The sequence below is a fragment of the Orcinus orca genome, chromosome 16 (genome assembly GCF_937001465.1).
Source record: "Orcinus orca chromosome 16, mOrcOrc1.1, whole genome shotgun sequence".
In the NCBI taxonomy this organism is placed as follows: domain Eukaryota; kingdom Metazoa; phylum Chordata; class Mammalia; order Artiodactyla; family Delphinidae; genus Orcinus; species Orcinus orca.
In genome coordinates, this window is record NC_064574.1 from 31,994,147 (window position 1) to 32,007,383 (window position 13,237).

The 13,237-nt window shown below is 41.6% G+C and overlaps 1 pseudogene; it reads left to right on the top strand.

The window, feature by feature from the left end:
* Nucleotides 1-8,002: 8,002 nt before the first annotated feature.
* On the top strand, nucleotides 8,003-8,505 carry LOC101277770 (60S ribosomal protein L29-like; annotated as a pseudogene).
* The last annotated feature ends 4,732 nt before the right edge of the window (nucleotides 8,506-13,237 follow it).

Consider the following 13,237-nt stretch of genomic DNA (forward strand, 5'->3'; position numbering starts at 1 on the left):
CGTCTGGAGCCTGTGCTCCACAACGGGAGAGGCCACAACAGTGAGAGGCCCGCATACCGCCAAAAAAAAAAAAAAAGTGTCAAGCATTTGCTTCTCCTAAGGAAGAGAGGAGGCAAATACTCAGGAGAATTACTACTGATGAAAATCTAATCAGGGAACCCAAGATGAAATCTGACCCTCAGTGTTAAGTAGACAAGATTGGAAAGTTATGTAATTCTCACAAATAAGCCTGTCCCTTCTAATACAAAGTGGACTTTTACAAATCCAGGTGGACTCTCAAATTAAGTCTTGATGGCTGTCACTTCTCACAGATGATTATAGTCAATCAGTTAAAGTTAAGGTACATTGAAGAAATCCAGAAGGGCTGGTGTGTTGTCCTGCAGACAGCCCCTGGTGGCCTATATCCTTACTGTTCAAATTATGGTCCATGGACCAGGCGCTTCAGCATCACCTGAAAACTTTTTAGAAATGGATGCTCAGGGAGATTGGTTCAAGATGGCAGAGTAGAAGGATGTGCTCTCACCACCTCTTGCAAGAACACCAGAATCACAACCAACTGCTGAACAATCATCAACAGGAGGATACTGGAACTCACCATAAAACATACTCCACATCCAAAGACAAAGGAGAAGACACAATGAGATGGTAGAAGGGGTGCAATCACAATAAAATCAAATCCCATAACTGCTGGTTGGGTGACTCAGAAACTGGAGAACACATACCACAGAAGTCCACCCACTGGAGTGAAGGTTCTAAGCCCCACTTCAGGCTTCCAATCTGGGCGTCCGGCAATGGGAAGAGGAATTCCTAGAGAATCACACTTTGAAGGTTACCGGGATTAGATTGCAGGACTTCGACAGGACTGGGGGAAACAGAGACTCCACTCTTGGAGGGCACACACAAAGTAGTGTGTGCATCAGGACCAAGGGAAAGGAGCAGTGACCCCATAGGACACTGAACCAGACCTATCTGCTAGTGTTAGAGGGTCTTCTGCAGAGGTGGGACGTGGCTGTGTCTCACCGTGAGGACAAGGACAATGGCAGCAGAAGTTCTGGGAACTATTCCTTGGTGTGAGCCCTCCCAGAGTCCACCATTACCCCACCAAAGAGCCCAGGTAGGCTCCAGAGTTAGGTTGCCTCAGGCCAAACAACCAACAAGGAGGGAACCCAGCCCCACTCATCAGCAGACAAGTGGATTAAAGTTTTACTGAGCTCTGCCCACCAAAGCAACAGCCAGCTCTACCCACCACCAGTCCCTCCCATCAGGAAACTTGCAAAAGCCTCTTAGATAGCCTCATCCACCGGAGAGCAGACAACAGAAGCAAGAAGAACTACAATTCTGCAGCCTGTGGAAGGAAAACCATATTCACAGAAAGATAGACAAGATGAAAAGGCAGAGGGCTATGCACCAGATGAAGGAACAAGATAAAACCCCAGGAAAACAACTAAATGAAGTAGAGATAGGAAACATTCCAGAAAAAAGAATACAGAATAATGATAGTGAAGATGATCCAAGACCTCAGAAAAAGAATGGAGGCAAAGATCGAGAAGATGCAAGAAATGTTTAACAAAGATCTAGAAGAATTAAAGAACAAACAAACAGAGATGAACAGCTCAATAACTGAAATTAAAACTACACTAGAAGGAATCAATAGCAGAATAACTGAGGCAGAAGAAAGGATAAGTGACCTGGAAGACAGAATGGTGGAATTCACTTCCATGGAACAGAATAAAGAAAAATGAAAAGAAATGAAGAGAGCCTAAGAGACCTCTGGGACAACATTAAATGCAACAACATTTGCATTATAGGGATCCCAGAAGGCGAAGAGGGAGAGAAATGACCGGAGAAAATATTTGAAGAGATTATAGTCGAAAACTTCCCTAACATGGGAAAAGAAATAGCCACCCAAATCCAGGAAGTGCAGAGAGTCCCATACAGGATAAACCCAAGGAGGAACATGCCGAGACACATAGTAATCAAACTGGCAAAAATTAAAGACAAAGAAAAATTATTGAAAGCAGCAAGGGAAAAATGACAAATAACATACAAGGGAACTCCATTAAGGTTAACAGCTGATTTCTCAGCAGAAACTCTACAAGCCAGAAGTGAGTGGCATGATATACTTCAAGTGATGAAAGGGAAGAACCTACAACCAAGATTACTCTACCCAGCAAGGATCTCATTCAGATTCAATGGAGAAATCAAAAGCTTTACAGACAAGCAAAAGCTAAGAGAATTCAGCACCATAAAATCAGCTCTACAACAAATGCTAAAGAAATTTCTCTAAGTGGGAAACACAGGAGAAGAAAAGGACCTAAAAAAACAAACCCCAAAATAATTACGTTAAACGTGAATGGATTAAATGCTCCAACCAAAAGACATAGGTTTGCTGAATGGATAAAAAAACAAGACCCATATATATGCTGTCTACAAGAAACCCACTTCAGACCTAGGGACACATTCAGACTAAAACTGAGGGGATGGAAAAAAGATATTCCATGCAAATGGAAATCAAAAGAAAGCTGGAGTAACAATACTCATTGCTTTGAGTAGCAATACTCAAAGTCTACTCAGAGAAAATATTATTTAAAATAAAGAATGTTACAAGAGACAAAGAAGGACACTACATAATGATCAAGGGATCAATCCAAGAAGAATATATAACAATTTTAAATATATATACACCCAAGATAGGAGCACCTCAATACATAAGGCAACTGCTAACAGCTATAAAAGAGGAAATCGACAGTAACACACTAATAGTGGGGGACTTTAACACCTCACTTCCACAATGGACAGATCATCCAAACAGGAAATTAATAAGGAAACACAAGCTTTAAATGACACATTAGACCAGATAGATTTAATTGATATTAATAGGACATCCTATCCAAAAACAGCAGATTACAATTTCTTCTCAAGTGCACACAGAACATTCTCCAGGATAGATCACATCTTGGGTCACAAATCAAGCCTCAGCAAATTTAAGAAAATTGAAATCATATCAAGCTTCTATTCTGACCACAACATTATGAGATTAGAAATGAATTACAGGGGAAAAAACATAAAAAACACAAACACATGGAGGCTAAACAATACGTTACTAAATAACCAAGAGATCACTGAAGAAATCAAAGAGGAAAGCAAATAATACCTAGGGACAAATGATAATGAAAACATGATGATCCAAAACCTATGGAAGGCAGCAAAAGCAGTTCTAAGAGGGAAGTTTATAGCTATACAAGCCTACCTCAAGAAACAAGAAAAATCTCAAATAAACAATCTAACCTTACACCTAAAGGAACTAGAGAAAGACGAACAAACAAAACCCAAAGTTAGTAGAAGGAAGGAAATCATAAAGATCAGAGCAGAAATAAACGAAATAGAAACAAAGAAAACAATAGCAAGGAACAATAAAACTAAAAGCTGGTTCTTGAGAAGATAAAATTGATAAACCATTAGCCAGACTCATCAAGAATGAGGGAGAGGACTCAAATCAATAAAATTAGAAATGAAAAAGGAGTAGTTCCAACAGACACCGCAGAAATACAAAGCATCCTAAGAGACTACTACAAGCAACTTTATGCCAATAAAATGGACAACCTGGAAGAAATGGACAAATTCTTAGAAAGGTATAACCTTCCAAGACTGAAACAGGAAGAAATAGAAAATATGAACAGACCAATCACAAGTAATGAAACTGTGATTAAAAACCTTCCAACAGGGCTTCCCTGGTGGCGCAGTGGTTGAGAGTCTGCCTGCCAATGCAGGGGACATGGGTTCGTGCCCCGGTCCAGGAAGATCCCACATGCCGCGGAGCGGCTGGGCCCGTGAGCCATGGCCGCTGAGCCTGCGCGTCCGGAGCCTGTGCTCCGCAACGGGAGAGGCCACAACAGTGAGAGGCCCGCGTACCACAAAAAAAAAAAAAAAAAAAAAAAAAACCTTCCAACAAACAAAAGTCCAGGACCAGATGGCTTCACAGGTGAATTCTATCAAACATTTAGAGAAGAGTTAATACCCATCCTTCTCAAACTCTTCCAAAAAAATTGCAGAGGAAGGAACACTCCCAAACTCATTCTATGAGGCCACCATCACCCTGATACCAAAAGCAGACAGACTACAAAAAAGGAAAATTACAAACCAACATCACTGATGAATATAGGTGCAAAAATCCTCAACAAAATAGTAGCAAACAGAATCCAACAACACATTAAAAAGATCATACACCACCATGGTCAAGTGGGATTTACCCCAGGGATGCAAGGATTCTTCAATATATGCAAATCAATCAATGTGATACACCATATTAACAAATTGAAGAAGAAAAATGTTATGATCATCTCAATAGATGCAGAAAAACCTTTTGACAAAATTCAACACCTATTTATGATAAAAACTCTCCAGAAAGTGGACATAGAGGGAACCTACCTCAACATAATAAAGGTCATAGATGACAAACCCACAGCAAACATCATTCTCAATGGAGAAAAACTGAAAGCATTTCCTCTAAGATCAGGAACAAGATAAGGATATCCACTGTCACCACTATTATTCAACATAGTATTGGAAGTCCTAGCCATGGCAATCAGAGAAGGAAAAGAAATAAAAGGAATACAAATTGGAAAAGAAGAAGTAAAACTGTCACTGTTTGCAGATGACATGATACTATACATAGAGAATCCTAAGGATGCCACCAGAAAACTACTAGAGCTAATCAATGAATTTGGTAAAGTTGCAGGATACAAAATTAATGCACAGAAATCCCTTGGATTCCTATACATTAATAATGAAAAATCTGAAAGAGAAATTAAGGAAACACTCCCATTTACCGTTGCAACAAAAAGAATAAAATACCTAGGAATAAACCTACCTAGGGAGACAAAAGAGCTGTATGCAGAAAACTATAAGACACTGATGAAAGAAATTAAAGATGATACAAACTGATGAAGAGATATACAATGTTCTTGGATTGGAAGAATCAAAATTGTGAAAATGACTATACTACCCAAAGCAATCTACAGACTCAATGCAATCTCTATCAAATAACCAATGGCACTTTTTACAGAAGTAGAACAAAAAATCTTAAAATGTGTATGGAGACACAAAATACCCTGAATAGCAAAAGCGGTCTTGAGGGGAAAAAATGGAGCTGGAAGAATCAGACTCCCTGACTTCAGACTATAGTACAAAGCTACAGTAAGTAAGACAATATTGTACTGGCACAAAAACAGAAATATAGATCAATGGAACAGGATATAAAGCCCAGAGATAAACCCAAGCACCTATGGTCAACTAATCTATGACAAAGGAGGCAAGGATATACAATGAAGAAAAGACAGTCTCTTCAATAAGTGGTGCTGGGAAAACTGGACAGCTACAGGTAAAAGAATGAAATTAGAACACTCTCTAACACCATACACAAAAATAAACTCAAAATGGATTAGAGACCTAAATGTAAGACTGGACACTATAAAACTCCTCGAGGAAAACATAGGAAGAACACTCTTTGACATAAATCACAGCAAGGTGTTTTCTGATCCTCCTCCTAGAGTAACCGAAATAAAAACAAAAATAAACCAGTGGGACCTAATGAAACTTAAAAGCTTTTACACAGCAAAGGAAACTATAAGCAAGACGAAAAGACAACCCTCAGAATGGGAGAAAATATTTGCAAACCAATCAACAGACCAAGGATTCATCTCCAAAATATATAAACAGCTCATGCAGCTCAATATTAAAAAAAAAACAACCCAATGCAAAACCAGGCAGAAGACGTAAAAAGACATTTCTCCACAGAAGACATACAGATGGCCAAGAAGCACATGAAAAGCTGCTCAACATCACTAATTATTAGAGAAATGCACATCAAAACTACAGTGATCACCTCACACCAGTTAGAATGGGCATCATCAGAAAATCTACAAACAACAAATGCTGGAGATGGTGTGGAGAAAAGGGAACCCTCTTGCACTGTTGGTGGGAATGTAAATTGATACAGCCACTATGGAGAACAGTATGGAGGTTCCTTAAAACACTAAAAATAGAATTACCATATGACCCAGCAATCCCACTACTGGGCATATACCCAGAGAAAACCATAATTCAAAAAGACACATGCACCCCAATGTTCATTGCAGCACTTTTTATGATAGCTACGTCATGGAAGTAACCTAAATGCCCATTGCCAGATGAATGGATAAAGTAGTTGTGGTACATATATGCAATGGAATATTACTCAGCCATGAAAAGGAACGAAATTGGGTCATTTGTACAGACATGGATGAATCTAGAGACTGTCATACACAGTGAAGGCAGAAAGAGAAAAACAGATATCGCATCTTATCGCATATATGTGGAACCTAGAAGAATGGTACAGATGAACTGGTTTGCAGGGTTGAAATTGAGACACAGATGTAGAGAACCAAACGTATGGACACCAATGGGGGAAAGTGGTGGGGATGGTGATGGGATGAATTGGGAGACTGGGATTGACATGTATACACTGATGTGTATGAAATAGATGACTAATAAGAACCTGGTGTATAAAAAAATAAATAAAAGAAAATTCAAAAAAGAAAAAGAAAAAAATGTATTCTCAGGCTCCACCTTAAATCTACTGAATCGGAATTTGTATTGTAGGGGAGGAAAACAAATTATTGCCCACCCTTTTACATTCTATGACTGAAGCCCTGGAAATTAAACTGACAAAAGACAAATTAAGACAGAAAAACAGAGTTTATTAACATATGCATTGTGCATGTAGGCGAAACTCCGTGATGAATGACTCAAGAAGATGAATAGAACTTGGGGCTTATATTAGCATCTTAATAAGGAACAATAAATTTGTACAGAAGTGAAAAGACAAAGGAGAAAGGATTTGAGGTTTTAAGGGTGGCAAGCTGTGGAAAGATATATAGATATAAATATATATAGGAGGAAACTAATGGAAGATAAGGGTTGTTTTAGTAAAGTTTGTTATGTAGATTCCTCTTGGTATTGTTCCTGGGCTACTAAGAGTCTAGAGCTGTCTTCCTCTTCCTCCTGAGAGAGGGAGACACCCTAACACATGGAAATATAAATCCTGCTCTTAAGCAAATAGAGGAGGACAAAGAGTTTGTTTGGCAGGTGCTGCTTCTCAACTGTCTTCAGCTCAGAATAATCCTTATGCCAAAGTGACATATTTTGGGGTGGCATCTGATCCCCTATACATTTTTACCCTATTCCCAGGCAATTCAGATGCATAATAAAGCTTGAGAGGTGCTAGCTTTCAGCCCTTAGAGTTTCTAGAGTGGATGTGTTCACGTGTGCAGATGCTGCTGCATGTCAAATGGCACAATGGGCCCAGTCTCTAGCTTACATCTCACTACCAACTTCACTCAACACCATAGCAGGAACAAGCTTCAGTTTCTGATGACAATGTAGATACTAATGCCCTGATACGACATAAAGTGGAATTAGGGCCAAGAATTGGATTAGTTACTATCTATCAAAATAAAAAAAAGTACACTGGGGCTTCCCTGGTGGCGCAATGGTTGAGAATCTTCCTGCTAATGCAGGGGATACGGGTTCGAGCCCTGGTCTGGGAAGATCCCACATGCTGCGGAGCAACTGGGCCCGTGAGCCACAACTACTGAGCCAGCGTGTCTGGAGCCTGTGCTCCGCAACAAGAGAGGCCGCGATAGTGAGAGGCCCATGCATCGCGATGAAGAGTGGCCCCCACTTGCCACAACTAGAGAAAGCCCTCCCACAGAAACGAAGACCCAACACAGCAAAAATAAATTAATTAATTAAAAAAGAATAGTCTCCATTCTTTATATAAAAAAAAGTACACTGAACTTAGTGAGGCTGCTACTTGACACAGACAGTGCCTTAGAGCCTATTAATTCATTTACGTGCTCAGATTTCTCTGGGAAATATTTAAGGCATAGTACATAAATCAACAAGATGGCTCTTTCTTTTTCAATCCCAGGCACTGTGAGATCCACGGGCTTTCAGTGCAGACATGACCAAGTCCAAAAACCACACCATGAACAAGCATTCCCGAAACTGGCACAGGAATGGCATCAAGAAGGCCCAGTCACAAAGATATGAAACTCTTAAGGGAGTAGACCCCAAGTTCCTGAGGAACGTGGACTTTGCCAAGAAGTACAAAGAAGGGCCTTAAGAAGATGCAAGCCAACACGCCAGGGCCATGAGTGAACGTGCCAAGGCTATCAAGGCACTCGTAAAACCCAAGGAGGTCAAGCCCAAAATCCCAAAGGGCGGCAGCCCCAAGCTTGGTCAACCTGCCTACATCACTCACCCCAATCTCAGGAAACATTATTGTGCCTGCTTTACCAAGGGTCTCAGGTTCTGCTGGCCAAAGTCCAAGGCTCAAACCAGGCCCAGGCTGCTGCTGTGGCTCTTGCCCTGGCTTCAGCTCAGGCTCAGGCTCCCAAAGGTGGCCAGGCCTCCAAGAAGGTTCCAGTCAGCTCTGCTGACTCAAGGACAGAAGGACTGGTATGACCTCTGGGCTGCTACCTGCATGGGGCTGGTGTCCTCCTGTGCTATTTGTACAAATAAACCTGAGGCAGGATCTGTCAAAATCAATCAATCAAGAAGAGGGTCTTAGTTAAAAGTCAGAGTCAAGACAGAATAAAAACAAGAGTAGGGACATAAAATTGAATCAGGGTTGAAAATGTACACCATGAAGTCTAAACTCTTTTTCATGAGTGGGCCACAAATTTATGCTGCATTCTAGTATGCAAACATGAGAATAAACCCAGTCAACACCATTCTCATATGATAAAAAGAAGCCAATTGCTAAGAAGGAAGACAGTATTCTCTGTTCCTCTTCACAGTGAAACTTCTCAGAGGTGTTGTTTACACACACTATCCCTACCTCCTTGCCTCTGGTTCTCTCTTTGACCTACTCTCCATCTGGCTTCTGCTTCCCTAGTCCACAGAAGTTGCTCTTGACAAGTTTACTGTAGTCTTCATGTTGCCAAATGCAATGACCAGTGGTCCTTTCTCTGTCCCCGCCTCATTTGACTTCTTAGTACCTCTCCTCCTGGTTGACCACTCATTATTAGAACATCATCCTCTTTGGCATCTGCAATACCACATTCTCCTGGTTTTCCTCCTGGTTTGCTGGCTGCTCCTTCCTTTCACATGCTATGGTTTCTTCAGGATACTGTATCCTGGGACCACTTCCCTTCTACATCACCACTTTCCTTATGTGATCTCATACCCCTAAGGCTTTAAATGTGATATGTACTGAAGTCTCCCAAATGTTCATCTTGTGGATCTCCTCTCTCCTCTGGGCTCTAGATACAGATACAACTGCCTCCTCAACACTTCCACTGAGATATACCAAATGGCATTCAAAATGGTGTTCAAACAGAAGATTCTTCATTTTATACTCAAACCAAGTCCTTCCACAGTTGTCTCAAGAAATAGCATCACCATCCAGCCAGTAACTATGCCCAGAAGCTAGACCATCCTCCCTGGCTCCTTCTTTTCTCTAATCCCCCCACATCCAATACCTAAATCCTATCAATTCTGCCTCCAGAAAGCCTCAAATACATCCCATCTCTACCACCACTACCTTCACCAGATGACTGCCAGAGCCTCCTCAGCTTCTACTCTCACCCTATCCAAGCCTCTCTCCACAGAGCAGTCAAAATAAGCTTTTAAATTCATACATCAATCTAGGCAATGGTCACCAAAAAAAGGACAACCAGAATTATGGACCTCCTAAAGAAAGTACACAACACCTCCCATGAGATTGCGTTTTCAAAAATATGAAACCTATATTTAATCATGTCTCTATCCCTAGATAGTAATTTATAGGAAAAACAGAAGCATTTCTTGGATTGTTTAACACATCACTGGGGGAAGTGTCAGAGTTGTGTGGAAGGGAAGTATAGTAATAGCCCTCTCGGGGGCCTGCAGCAGCGGGTCAGCCCAGGTGCACAGCTCTTAGACCTGATCAGAGAGGAATTGGACGAAGGAGCAGCCCAAACATTTTCTGGCTAGTTCTTCCTCAGCAAGTTTTTTCAGCCAGGCTCTTGATAAATGCTGGGAAACAATGTGTTGCTGAGATGTTTCTCACCAACCTGCACCTGGAGGCAGCTAGGTTGAGTGATCAGGGGCCGCAAATCAGGGGCAAAAGAAACAACATATGATGAGAACATGCTAGGCAAGGAAGGGCTTCTAAAGGCCACAGGAACCCATGGCACTGTGGCCTACATGTGACCATGAAGGCTTCTAAACATTCTTACTGAATTCACTTAAAACAGATCTGCCTTTGAGTTAACACTTCTCTGCCCAGTGCTCTCAGAAGCCATCTATCTACTCAACTTGTTGGAAAAATAAACAGTGGTGCAATGTGATATTTGTCACATTTGAGGGTGACACCTCTTCTACAAAACCCAACAAAATGTGGGTTTTCCTTCAGCTCACAGCAGTGGGGTAAACAGGATGGAATTTCTGATTAGGCTATAAACCCAGACTTAAATGGATAAGGCAGTTGCTAAGCCCACATCTCACTTTTCTTTCCAGATACACAGTACAGGTGTTCCCTGGGGGAAGATGGCATATCTTACAGAATCACTAATGCCAACATATGTCAAAGTGGATGGAAAGAAAACACCATCAGCATGTAGCTTTCATCAAGAAGGTCTCCAGAAACTGTTCACAAATAATATGGAATTGATACAGTAAAATGTAGCAGGATCTACTTTCCCTGACTTGGTGTGAATGACTTTAGGGAAGTAGCTAAAATATTTTGATATTTGTTTTAGCTTTCTTTCACATAAGGGTATGGTTACAGGCCTCAATGGATTTGATATGAATTTAAATTTAAGAGAGTATATGAAATGACTAGCAAAATGTCTGACGTAGTAGACGTTCAACAAATACTGACTCTAATGAATTAACCTTACTTGCAATTCATGCTATTAGCAGTTCAAATCCCCACTGTGAACAGATAGCTTTTCTGACCCTTGGTGCTAGCACTGAGTTACTAAAAACAACAGGAATTTCTCCAAGGTGACCGTCCACCCCCTAATCCTTTTTTTTCTTTCTCTAAACCTCAAATCCCCCTCAACCACTTATCCACTTTCCTCCTCCAGGAAGAATGGTGTAGCTAAGCAATTAAAATCAGAAACAGGAATTAGATCCCTGAGTTCATCTATCTAATGACCACCCTCCCCAAGAGCTCCCACAAAAAGAGGGATAATTATGATGTGAGGTGGCAGAGAAAACTAATGCAAAATAAGAATGGAAAGTAAGTGGATGGAAAATTTAAAACCAGGACAGAGGGGGGGAAGAAAGAAAACATTGAGTTATAGGTATCTTAGGGCTCCATTCTACTGGGGAAATGAAAAATTAACATAAGAACAAATGAATAAGCAAGAAATTTAAAGACAATATTAGCTGAGACCCTATTATATTAAAATGCCTCGGGCTTCCTTGGTGGTGCAGTGGTTGAGAGTCCGCCTGGCGATGCAGGGGACACGGGTTCGTGCCCCGGTCCGGGAGGATGCCACATGCCACGGATCAGCTGGGCCCGTGAGCCATGGCCACTAAGACTGCAGGTCCGGAGCCTGTGCTCCGCAACGGGAAAGGCCACAACAGTGAGAGGCCCACGTACTGAAAAAAATAAAAATAGAAATAAAAATAAAATGCCTCACCTGCCCCCCAACAACCTCTCCCCCCACCATACCCACCACATACACACACACACACACACACACACACACACACACACACACACCCTCTAAACACAGACTTCACTTGGAATCGAAGCAAAAATCTCAGGGGCGTGGACATGCAAGTAGTTATAAACACCCAGATTAGTAACTAGCTCCGTCACTTATTAGCTGTGTGTCTTGGCAAGGTATGTAACCTTCCCAAGGCTCCGATTTTTATCTGTAAAGCAGGCATGCTAATAGATAATTCATGGCTATAGGAATTAAATTGATCATCCATACAAGGTGCTAAGTACAGTACCCCCCTCACAGAAAGTGCTTAATAAATGTTAATTGTCATCTTTGTCATTGTGATTGTCAGTTAAGTGACACAAGTCTGCCTTTTTATACTAAGGATCTTTGGTAACATAATTCATGAGTGGCTAATTTTAGTGATTGACACTACAATGCATAAAACTTAACCCTCATCCTTTGATTCCTTATGATTGGAAAAAATCAGATAAAATATACGCCCATGCTCTGTAATTAACTTCAACTGAACATTAAAGATAAATACCTGTAATCCTTCCTACCTGTTTCCATAGTGAGGCATTTAGATATATCAGGTGTCTCTCCCTGATAGATGGGGCCCTCGATACTGAGCAGGGCCCAGTGGAGCTCCTGGGCACAAAAGCCTTTCTGTGTTCTGCATTTCTTTGATTACAAGAAATAGGCTTCATTCAGCCTCCATGACCTTCTCTGAGTTCCAATGGGCAGATTTAAGCAGTTGTTAATTAGGGGAGGGAGGGGATGTGAGACAAGGGAGAAACAATCAAGAGAAACAATAGTGCAGCCTTGGGGCAAGGTCCTGGTTCCCCACCAAGGGATATACACAACAATATCTTCCAGCTGTTTTGCAGTTGCTGAAACCCCCACCAGGTGGGAGAAGTTAATGGTTAATGACGGTGTGCTGCCCACAAGCAAGTAGACCCCAGACCAGTTGGAACTAGGTAATGATGCTGACTCCCACTTATCTCACCACCAACCAATCAGAAGAATGTCCACAAGCTGATCACGCCCTCTTTGAATTATTACTATAAAACTTCTCACTACCCTCTCCAAGTTGGGACACAGTTTTGAAGGCATTAGCCCGCTACGGCTCCCTTTGCCTGGCAAAGCAATAAAGCTATTTCCTACTTCACCCAAAACTTTGTCTCTGAGATTTAGTTTGGTGTCAGGGTACAGAGGCCGGTTTCGGCTTCACCCTCAGGTATCAACTTTCAGGAAGAGACACACTTTGAAACAGGGCAATGATGAGATACCTCTGCCTTGCCCCTAAGCCCATGAGTAACAAGAAAGACTAGTCCCTGTGCCTCCAGACTCCCCCAGCATACCAGGAAAGCGTAGTAGGGTGTGCATTCTCTAGCTCCTCTACTTGGAAATTCAGAGGTGGGAATTCAGGCCATGTATAGGGCCTGCCACATATTCTAACCCAGCCTTACAAGCAATGCCGCTGATCCCATGTGGTATTGAACTCACAGCAGTGGTGGGCGGGGGGGCAAATA